The following is a 10,340-nucleotide window of genomic DNA, read 5'->3' as shown; positions in this document are numbered from 1 at the left end:
CATTCTGTCTAAAACCTGATGGTTGTTCCATGAAAATTTGTTCATTAAGTTCTCCATTTAAAAATGCAGTAGTAACGTCTATATGATCAATTTCTAATTCTAATTCAGTTGCCAAAGAAAATAAAATTCTCAAAGTGCTGTGCCTTACAACAGGTGAAAAAGTGTCAGTGTAGTCTATCCCCTCTTTCTGACTAAAGCCACGAGCAACCAGTCTCGCTTTAAATTTAGAATCTTTACCTGAATCATCTAGTTTCTTTTTAAATACCCATTTACACTTTACTATATTTTCATTTTTGGGTCGATCCACTAGCGTCCAGACATTATTTTTGATCATAGAGTTATACTCACTTCGCATCGCCTCGAACCAACTATCCTTTTCTGATGAGTTCACGGCTTCTTCATATGATGAGGGTTCATCTAATGAACCATCAGCCATTGTTGATAACATGGATAAATCGTAGTCGTCAAATCTGCTAGGAACAGTACCTCTCGTACTACGTACGGGGCGTGAGCTAAATGTGTCGGCAGCAGCCGACGACATCGACTCCTTACCAGGTGAAGTAGACTCCGGCACAGAAGACACAGCGCCCAGCGGGTCACAAGCTCCATTACCTTTGTCATTACTATCAAGTGATGACGCAGGAAGCGAAGACTCAGAGCCCACCGGCACATAGTCTTCATCACGCGCGTCATCATCACCTTCATCGCCAGTACAATATCGTTCAGACATCGGCGACCACGCAGGTGGCGTCGGCGACACCGCATCTGAAATGTGACGAGGGCTAATTGAGCAAGATTTATTAGATTTATCACTTTCATTATTAGAATTGGCTTCATTATTAAAATTCAATTCATTATTTAAAATTAATTCATTATTTAAAATGCATTGACTAGATTCATTTGAATTTACACCATTAACATTATTTAAATTGCCAATATTCATGTCAATATTATAAAAATAAAATTCATCTCCACAACTTGGCTTGCAACTGTCATTTTTTCCAGGAAATGTATCCTCTAAAAAGGTCACTGTCCTTGCAAGTATTACGTTACGAGGATTGGCAGGATCACTCAAACGATAACCTTTGCAGTTTTCACCATAACCCACAAATATGTAAGCTTTCGATTTTGGATCAAGCTTACGACGTTTTTGACTAGGAATCAAAGAATAAGCAAGGCATCCAAAGACGCGTAAATGGCTAACATCTACATCAGACTCAGACCATAAGCGTTCAGGAATGACACCGGACAAAGCTCTGGTAGGAGACCTATTTTTTAAATAAATCGCGCACATTACGCTCTCTCCCCAGTAGCGATTACAAAGGCCGGATATCGTTTCCCTGCACGCTCCGCAACACCATTCTGTTGGGGCGAATAAGGTACAGTGGTTTGGTGAATGATACCGTGCTTCTGAAGATAACTACTGAGTCTATGATTAACATACTCTGTACCATTATCTGTGCGAAGCACTTTAATTGGCAAATTCTTTTGTTTCTCAACTAGGTTTTTGAAATTAATAAAATGGGAGCTTACCTCAGATTTATTCTTCATCAAGTAGCCCCAAGTCTTGCGGGTGTAGTCGTCAGTAAATGTAAGCAAGTAACGGGCATTGCCCCACGAGCGCACTTGCATAGGGCCTATGACATCGGAGTGCACGAGCTGGTTAGGGTGTGTGGCGCGACTGGTGCTGACCGGAAAAGATGCAAGAGGCATTTTTCCAGTCAAGCATGCCTCGCACCTACCACTAGTGTCTTGATCCTCCTGAAACCGAAAATTCATGCAGTGTTTCCCATCACTCAGCGTGCGCATACCTTCCTCCGACAAATGTCCAAAGCGCGAATGCCATGTGCCCATAGACACATCTGACGCTGCATGAGCCTTCTCTGTCCCTTGCCTATGCATGGCCTTGAGAGACTCCTCCTCGAAGACACGCCGCCCTTGCACCTTTACTTTATACAACCCTTTCTTTCTCCTAGCTGTTAAAACTTGGTTGCCTGTGATTTTACAATCTTTATATATTTGACAGTTATCCTTTGTAAAAATGACAGTATATCCCCTATCGGCAATGCGTCCCACTGACAATAAATTATTTGTAAGGTCTGGCACATGGAGAACATTATTTAGGCTTATGTTAGAAGATATAGGAACCCTACCAGTATTATTACTACACAGTTTATGACCATTAGCAATAAAGACAACAGAATTTTTACCTTGGGTTTCACTGAAAAGGTTTCTATCTGAGCACATGTGGGCCGTACAGCCTGAATCCACAACAAATTCTTCTTCCTCTTCACTACAAGCTGCATTCGCAGTAGCATACATTGAGTGCGTAGGCTGATCCCTTTGCTCCTCCCTTCGTTTCTTGAAGCAACGTTTTACTGTATGTCCATTCTTCTTACAAAAGCTGCAGTATAAGGGACTCTTCTTCTTAACATGTAAAGTTAAGAAGAAGAGTCCCTTAGTAGTAGAGTTCTCCTCTCCATTTCGCCTATGCTCCTCCTGTAGCAGGCGCGTCCGGACCACTTCAGTAGATAATTTACTTGTCAAGCAGGCAGTTTCCAATCCAGATACAAGGTTGTCGAACTCCTGCGGCAGGCCGGAAAGCAATATCTCAGCTACTTCATCGTCATCAATGGTTTTATTGATGTCTGCCAGTTGCTGGACCAGTCGCATAACCGCCTCGATGTACTCCGACATTCCACTAAATTGCTTGTACTCGATCTTGTGTAACTGCCTGAGTAGGAGCACTTTTCTATACAGACCCTTCGGCTCGAATGTATCTGCTAGCTTCTTCCAAGCGTCTTTTGCAGTCTTAGCTATTGAGAATATGCCTTACAAAAACATCCTAGTATGTACACAGCTTTATCTTTGATTAATAAGTTATCTATGGCTAGCTGTCACATATATATACTCTGCCTATTCCGATCTGTGCTCTCACCGTGAAGCCATCTTTTATTTAATTAAGCAATTTTGTGTTGTCCTCTTATATCCTAAGTTATCTAAATAATCATCAGTATATTTTCTTTTATTATCTGACGAAAGATTATGTGTGCTTTATATATGAAATATAAAGCTGCATCAATTGGAGGACACGACTTTCATTTCTCCGCCCTCAACGCATCCCTGCCTAAGATTGGTAAGAACCTCGGAATCCTCTAGCACCCAGAGTGCAATAGGTTATACGGTCCCAGCAAAAAGGCCGAGAAAGAGGAAGGCAAGGCGGAGAAGAGAAGACACAAATCAGTAAGTCACAACATAACCTACACACTATGTCCGAGACCAACACGTGCCACGTGACTCCTGTCTCCGGGGCGCAGATTGAACGTTTGGCCGGCCTCTGGGGGCCGGCCCCCAGAACTATTTCCCATGGAAGTTCGCCGTCCGCATGGCGCTCATGCATGACGGATTATGGGAAATTGTGGAAAACGGGCCGACAGCAGGCGACGCTCGTGACCAGCGCGCGCTTGCCCGAATCTGCCTCTATATCAAGCCGTGTATGTACCAATATGTGAGAAATGCCAAGACTGCCAAAGACGCGGACGGCGGACGTATTCGAAGACTCCGGCTTGGTTCGTCGAGTTTTACTCCTACGACAACTTCATCGGATCGATTACGGTACGTTCTCCACTATGTCAGAGTACATTGAAGCCACAACCACGCTAGTCCTGTTAAGCAGAGCCCGTCACTGGGTGCATACGCAGCAGGAGGAAGTGGTGCGATAGTGAACTAAAACAACGTCGTCCTTTAACACTCCGTGTATTTCCAAAATGCACAAATGTAAAGTCGTCAATAAGGACATTAACATTAAGTAAATAACTTATATCCCACCAAAAACATTCTGTAAAAAACTAGCCAAGTCTCGATGGAGCTGCTTGTTTATCTCTAAAAAGTAATGAAATCTAGACAAAGTCGTGCCAAGTCTAAGGTTCCTTACTGCGATTTCTTTATTATTATAGTTAATGTTGTGTGACTTGGCCGTTGAAGGGTACACAAGGGTACAAAACCAGGTGCTCCATGACACCATTGCACCAATCTGCCATTGCACCAAAAAGAAGTGTTTGTTTCAGGCTCGCCCGTACATAAGTATTATTGAAATACGCAGCTTTATCAAGCCTACAATTGACTGGTTATTGAATCAACGTTTTCCAAGTGGCAATTTTCCATCGTCAATGGGTAGCGGTTCTGGCGACAGATTGGTGCAATGGTGTCATGGAGCACCTGGTTTTGTACCCTTGTGTACCCTTCAACGGCCAAGTCACACAACATTAACTATAATAATAAAGAAATCGCAGTAAGGAACCTTAGACTTGGCACGACTTTGTCTAGATTTCATTACTTTTTAGAGATAAACAAGCAGCTCCATCGAGACTTGGCTAGTTTTTTACAGAATGTTTTTGGTGGGATTTCACTTCTTTTTGTAGAAACCCCCTGGCACTGATTAAAATAACCGACTTGGTTTCATTTCATATTACATCTCAAAACTTTTTTGTAGTAAAAGCGTTGCGAGACTTGCACGTTTTTACATGTAATGTTTTTGATGGGATCTCATCTCTTTTTGTAGGCAGTCCTTCTTTTCGGGTACTCATACCCATACTATGTATACACATATCATAACTAAACATATCTTCATTCATACTCACATCGTACATCGTAGTGTACCTTTACTTTACCTACTATTTGTAGGAACTGCAACAGTAACTTTGTAATATCATATGTTTATATGGGATTACAAACTTACTTATGCAGTTCTTATATCTTTAAAACATGACTGATATTGCAATATTTTTAGGTTTTCCCTTTATGTGGCCATTAAACCCTAACTCTGTACCAAATTTCAGCTCTCTGAGTTTATGGGAAGTACTAGTTCTATTCTGATGATCATGAGTGAGTTTCATAAATGCGAAACTTTGCTTTCGCTTAACTTCGAAACTAAATGACCTACAGACTTGAAATTTTGGATTTTAAGTATGTGATTATAGCTTACTGGATGACCAAAATTTCTGCGTTCTGGTCTTATCCAAAGGTTCTCAAATAGGGGCCTGAAAATGCGGCGAAATGGTTCCAGTAAAGGATGGTACGGCAGTGTTTGCTTCGCGCTCGACTTGGCGGGGGCACTGCCGTGCCCCCCGATAATATCGAGAGTAAATCTAATGAGATGTTTACCGGTCGATCCGTGATAGCAAAGAGAAAGAATGACAGCGCACAAGTTGCCAGAGTCAAAATATTCTAAAGACACCTATATACGTGCATGTCAATTAATAAAGTGTGCCATTGACTTTCCAACACTTCCCCTCAAGGGCACACTGTGATCTAAATAATAACCATAGTAGAGTCAAATATTTCAAAGAGAAAACTAACATGAAACAACTAAATTTGGCTCTACCATATCTAGACACGCGGCAGCGTGTCAAGCCAAGTTCAAGCAAAGGAACTGGCTAGCCAGCGCCGAGTGTAATATTACACGAACCACTTGGTGCCACTTTTGACCCTTCTATAACTCAAAACATCTTTGACGTAAACACATAAAACTACGTGTGTTTAATTATATCCATAAGGATATCTAGAAGCCCAAATTTCATGAAGCTAGCTCAAACGGTTATAAAGGTATGAAGGTCAAAAAGTCGTAAATTTTAAGACTGACTTATGACTTATAGTACCTAAACCTAACCTACTTCCAGATGACCTAGAAGGATGAAATTTGGAATCCAGCTTGGTTATTGTGTGTAACCGTAGGAAAAAATATAAAAATAAAATAAAGTTAAAAAATAGGGGGGGTCCCCATACAAAAAAAAACACTTTTTATTGGGACTGACATATAAGTACCTAAACCTAACCTACTTCCAGATGACCTAGAAGGATGAAATTTGGAATCCAGCTCGGTTATTGTGTGTAACCGTAGGAAAAAATCTAAAAATAAAATAAAGTTTAAAAATAGGGGGGGTCCCCATACAAAAAAACCATTTTTTATTGGGACTGATATAAGTACCTAAACCTAACCTACTTCCAGATGACCTAGAAGGATGAAATTTGGAATCCAGCTCGGTTATTGTGTGTAAGCGTAGGAAAAAATCTAAAAATAGAAAAAAGTTAAAAAATAGGGGGGGTCCCCATACAAAAAAATATTTTTTTATTGTAGCGTTGGAACCGTTACAAGCAGATATTTGAAACTACCCCAATATATGTATTATTATATTTGCTATATTAAAATAAAGTATAGTCAAAAAATAAGTGGTGCCCCATACAAAAAACTTTTAATACGCTCTAAACAACCGGCCAACGGTGTGTCGTCGGCGGCGCGCGGTACCACATAATTATACAAAGAACAGAAGTAAAAACCATACAGCGGAAACACAAGAAAAAACATTAAATCTCAATACCTGCCTAGTTTTCTTTACAAAAAGTATTGATATCCCACCAAAAACATAAATGTAAAAAAGGAGAGCCAAGTTCAATACAAAAATTATGCTTGGCTGTGGGGCTCGCCGCAAAAAGAATGGAGATCTAAATGAGTGCCCCTGCCAAGTTCTATGCAAAATCCAAATATGTATTTATAGGAACAAAATAACATTATAAACAAGTATTAAACTCTATTTCTTTGCTTTATTGGATACCTATAACAATTGCTGTTATTTAAAAAAATGTGAGATCTTAAAGTAGGTTAGATTTGGCTTGGCCAGGTTTTATCAGAATTACAATATATATATAATGACTGATATAATGAAAACTGGCCAAGTCAAATCTAACCTACTTTAAGATCTCACATTTTTATAAATAACAGCAATTGTTATAGGTATCCAATAAAGCAAAGAAATAGAGTTTAATACTTGTTTATAATGTTATTTTGTTCCTATAAATACATATTTGGATTTTGCATAGAACTTGGCAGGGGCACTCATTTAGATCTCCATTCTTTTTGCGGCGAGCCCCACAGCCAAGCATAATTTTTGTATTGAACTTGGCTCTCCTTTTTTACATTTATGTTTTTGGTGGGATTAAATGTCACAAATAAACATTGAATGTACATTTAAAACAAATTCATATTGACTCTACCATATACTAGTAATAATAATAAACCTGTTAGCTTTTTACAAAAGAAAAAACAACAGATAAAAATACTTAATATAAATTTAGAGTACAATCACAACTTACTTTATATGCTCTAGTTATTGTTAACAAACGTTCATAGCTTTGATAAACTCATTATGCTTAACTCTACCTAAAGGTTTTGTCAACACATCGGCAATCATTTTGTCTGTAGGCAAATACTCTACTTTAATTACATTTTTAGATATTAAATCTTTAACATAATGGTACCTTATGTCGATGTGTTTCGTTCGTTTATGACAGTATTCCTTAGCTTGTAAAAGTTTTTGAGCACTTTGGTTGTCATTATATACAATACAATTAATTTGTTTAGGCAAAATCTCAGACAAAAGACTCTTAATGAATGATACATCTTTACATACATCAGATATTGCTAGGTATTCTGATTCACACGATGACAAAGAGACACACCTATGTTTGCGAGACTCCCAATTAACTGTACAATTTCCCAATTTAATGACATAGCCAGTATAGGATTTTCTGTCAGTAATATCATTGGCCCAGTCTGCGTCAGTATAAGCATACATAGACCAATTCTTATTCTTATGAAAACATAGAGAATAATGAATTGTACCTGCCAAATAACGCAATATACGCTTAGCTGCTAACCAATGTGACCTATCGAGACAATTGTTAAATTGGCTAAGTTGGCTACATGCATATGATATATCTGGCCGTGTACATACAGACAGATACATCAAGCAACCCAAAAGTTGTCGATAGTTAAAAACATCATCCTGCAAACAGTCATTATTTTCAGATTTTACAAGTTTACAGTTAATTTCCATAGGTGTGGCTGCGGCCTTACAATTTTCCATGCCAAAACGTACAAGTAGTTTTCTGATATATTCACTCTGATCTAGAGTCAAAGTTCCCTTAACTTTATCCCTAGACACGTTTATACCTAAACAGCTCTTAAGCGGACCTAAATTTTTAACATTAAATTTACTTTCTAAAATGTTTAACAAATTTCGCTTAATTGAACTGTTTTGGCTGTAAAACACATAAAAGTCATCAACATATAAAGCCAAAATCACTAAATCATTCTTGTTACTTTTTACATATACACAGGGTTCACACTTGGATTGAGTGAAATTATGCTCACTAAGTAAACTATGTATTTTACAGTTCCACATTCTACTTGCCTGTTTGAGGCCATAAATGCTTTTCTTTAACAAACATACTTTATTTTTATTATTATCACTGAAACCAATAGGCTGTTCCATATATACAGTCTCATTAAGGTCAGCATTGAGAAAAGCTGTTGCCACATCTAGATGGTCAATGTTTAAGTCTAACTGATTAGCTATACAAAATAAAATTCGCATTGTCGAGTGACGGACAACAGGGGCGAACGTTTCGTTATAATCAATGCCTTCCCGTTGGGTAAAGCCCCTGGCGACTAATCTTGCTTTAAAACGATCAAAATTACCAGAAGCATCATATTTAGTTTTATAAACCTATTTACATTTTATTACATTTTTACCAACGGGCCTCTCTACCAATTCCCAGACATTGTTTTTAACTAGAGCATCATACTCACTTTTCATGGCATCTAGCCATTGCTGGCTATTAGAGCCACTTACAGCTTCTTCATAGGTAATGGGTTCATCAGTCGATGGAGAGGGACCATGAGCGAGTAAGGATAAATCATAGTCTAAATACCTCGCAGGGAGTACATTACGCGTGGAGCGAGACGATCGTTGTGGTGTAGCGTCGGCCACAGGACGAGACGCTCCATCACTTTCAGCTGCCACAGGGGGAAGGCTCACTGGTTGTGGGCCGCCGGCACCTGGTGAATCAGCTGTGCTGGAGTCGCTGCTCCCAGTGCAGTACTCATCGGTTTCTCCACCTGAAAATGATGATGAATCTCTGTCAGATAAATTCAAATTATTCTCATTATTATTATCATTGATTAAAATATTATCATTTAAAATTTCATTATTAATAATTTCATTATTTTCGATTTCATTATCATTATTTGAATTTACTTGACTATTCTGACTAGAAACATTACCAATATCACAGATCTCATTAGAAATATCATTATAAGTTAAAATGCTATCACTCGTGGAAAGTTCTTGAAAGGGGTTTGTACACGGGTTGTAAAATCTATTCTCAATAAAAGCAACATTTCGAGATTTAATAACCTTTGTGGGATCCAAAGGATCAGCTAAGCGATAGCCTTTTGATGTATCACAATATCCCACAAAAATGTATTCCTTTGCCTTAGCATCCAATTTATCTCGCTTATGTTCAGGTAACAATGAAAAAGCAGTACAGCCAAAAACCCTGAGGTGTCCAAGGTTGACCTTTTTGCCAAACCAGACCTCCTCAGGTATACGTCCAGCTAAAGCCGACGTGGGAGATCTATGCTGGGCATGCTACGCTTTAACTCCCTCGAGATAAGGCGTAATGTCAATCTAATGTCTACTACATCTAAAATATTAAGGGGAGAATCAGACTGCCTAGACTTGGTGACGAAAACGACTACCTTTTTTGTTCCCGACAACTACCTACGTTGTCGTAGCCATCACCTCCTAGATAATGGAACCATTCACACGACTGCACACCAGTACTCTCCAATTGTCCGTTCCCGGACACTCCTTAATAATTTCTTATCTTTTGCACCTAACTCCGACTTGTTTGCCGACGAAAGTCATAAACTTTTTAAAGATTTTTTACGTTTTTGCGAATCAAACATGTAATATCTTAGTAGCTTATTAATTGCTTTATTATTTACTTTACTTAGGTACTTAATTTTACTACTGTAACACGGGAGTTTTGAAAGGGGGTTAAATAAATGAATGGAAAGCTCCGGCTTGTCTAAAATGGAAACAGCCATGTTAACAAAATAAAATTAAATTCAAAATAAAATAAAATAAACTAAATGGAAACCTTGCTGTAGGAAAGCTAAGAGGAGAAACAATTAAACAAATTTATATCTAACAAACTTTATTAACCTAAAGTTATAGTGTAAAAGCTCAGTGGTAAAGTTGGGTCGCTTCACAGGTTCAAGTTATGAAGGTTTACACCAATTAATTATATACTATAAAACTAAATTTCGAAATACCTAAGTTTTATGCACCAGAACTTTCAAAACTTTAAATTAAAAAAACTACTTCTCTTCAAATACATTTTAAATTTGTAGCTGAGCGCAGATGCCCTACAAAATTCAAGGATGCATTGGACCGACCTCAAAACAGCTGCTGGAACTGGAGCAGCGGGGAGTGACC

Source organism: Cydia fagiglandana, chromosome 14, assembly GCF_963556715.1.
Source record: "Cydia fagiglandana chromosome 14, ilCydFagi1.1, whole genome shotgun sequence".
In the NCBI taxonomy this organism is placed as follows: Eukaryota; Metazoa; Arthropoda; class Insecta; order Lepidoptera; family Tortricidae; genus Cydia; species Cydia fagiglandana.
Note: the sequence above shows the minus strand (reverse complement) of the source record.